The 1309-nt window shown below is 38.3% G+C and overlaps 1 long non-coding RNA gene across 1 annotated transcript in view; it reads right to left on the reverse strand.

Annotated features, from left to right (window-relative positions):
- Positions 1-12: 12 nt before the first annotated feature.
- Positions 13-1309, reverse strand: part of LOC106881888 (uncharacterized) — a 2285-nt gene continuing 988 nt past the window's right edge. The window contains exons 2-3 of the long non-coding RNA XR_001410915.2: positions 498-732; positions 13-79 (exon numbers count right to left, since the gene is read on the reverse strand). This is a non-coding gene — a long non-coding RNA (uncharacterized LOC106881888). The remainder of the gene's footprint in view (positions 80-497; positions 733-1309) is intronic.

Genomic DNA, 1309 nt, shown 5'->3' on the forward strand with positions numbered 1-1309 from the left:
AACAAAAAAAAAGGGACATTACTTTTCTCTTTTTGTTTCCATCGGTTTTACCCAATCCTTTTGATGTTTTCAGAGGAGTCTGCCAAAAGATTAAGGAAAACATAATCAACATCAGCTCAAACAAGTGTATTCATCATTGATATATTTGCTTGTTCAAGACAAAATAGTTCGTTTTTTTTCTTCTTTCTCTTTCACTTTTTTCAGTCATTAAAGAATTGCCATGCTGGAGCACCACTTTTGAAGAATTTTTAGTCAAACAAATCAATTCCATTATCATTATCACCATTTAATGTACGTTTTCCCTGCTGGCAGGGGTTGGATATATATAAAGAAACCAACACCAGCTGTCAAGCAGTGAGAGGGGACACAAACGACAGGCTTCCACACAGTTTCCATCTACCAAATTCATTCTCAAGGCCTTAGGGTATATATAATAGAAGACATTTGCCCAAGGTGCCACACAGTGGGACTGAACCCTAGACCATGCTGTAGCTTACCTTCTCAGCATCAGATTCTTCTTCCTCCCCATCTTCCTCATCACTGTTGCACACTGAATGTTCAGATTCACTCTTGTCGTCTTCTTCTTCCTCCTCCTCCTCCTCGTTGTCTTCTTCTTCTTCCTCCTCTTCTTTCAGCTGCTGTTGTCCCTTGTGGTCAGACCCCAACCTGACGTCACTCAGCGCACCGTCAGTGGTCCCACCTCTGTCAGGTTTCTGCTTGGTTTTTGCTTTTCTGTAAAGAGACACAGATGTTAACATAAACGGAAAGAAACTTCTAACCCGTCCAAATTCCCTGTTGTTCGGTCCCCTTCTCACTTCTAATTCAAAACAAAATGAATAAATAAGCATTATATGTCGGTGGCACGTTAAAAACCACCCAGCACACTCTGTTAGGTGGTTGTCATTAGGAAGGGCATCCAGCTGTAGAAACCACACCATAACAGACAATTAAAGTCTGGACAGCTCCCGGATCTATTTTAAAATGGGGGCCACATTTTTCATTAATGTTTTACGTAGTGTTTTTGGTACCGAAAGACTTTCAAACTTCGTATACTTATCTATTTTGTGTTATAGAACAGAAAAATATTTTTGTATTCGAATTTATTTCATGTAAAAAATTGTCTTATTTCGATAATTTCAACCAATCACTGACAAGTATACAGTTGTTTACATTTACTCCTTTGGCTGATTAAGCGATGTAAAGCGTATTTAATCTCCATACCTTCGTTTTATTTGCTGTTTTCATTTTAAATTTGCTTTAACCCTAACCCTACGGTTAGGGTTAATTGTTTCAGAATCGTTTGTTTATG

The sequence above is a fragment of the Octopus bimaculoides genome, chromosome 30, assembly GCF_001194135.2.
Source record: "Octopus bimaculoides isolate UCB-OBI-ISO-001 chromosome 30, ASM119413v2, whole genome shotgun sequence".
NCBI lineage: Eukaryota > Metazoa > Mollusca > Cephalopoda > Octopoda > Octopodidae > Octopus > Octopus bimaculoides.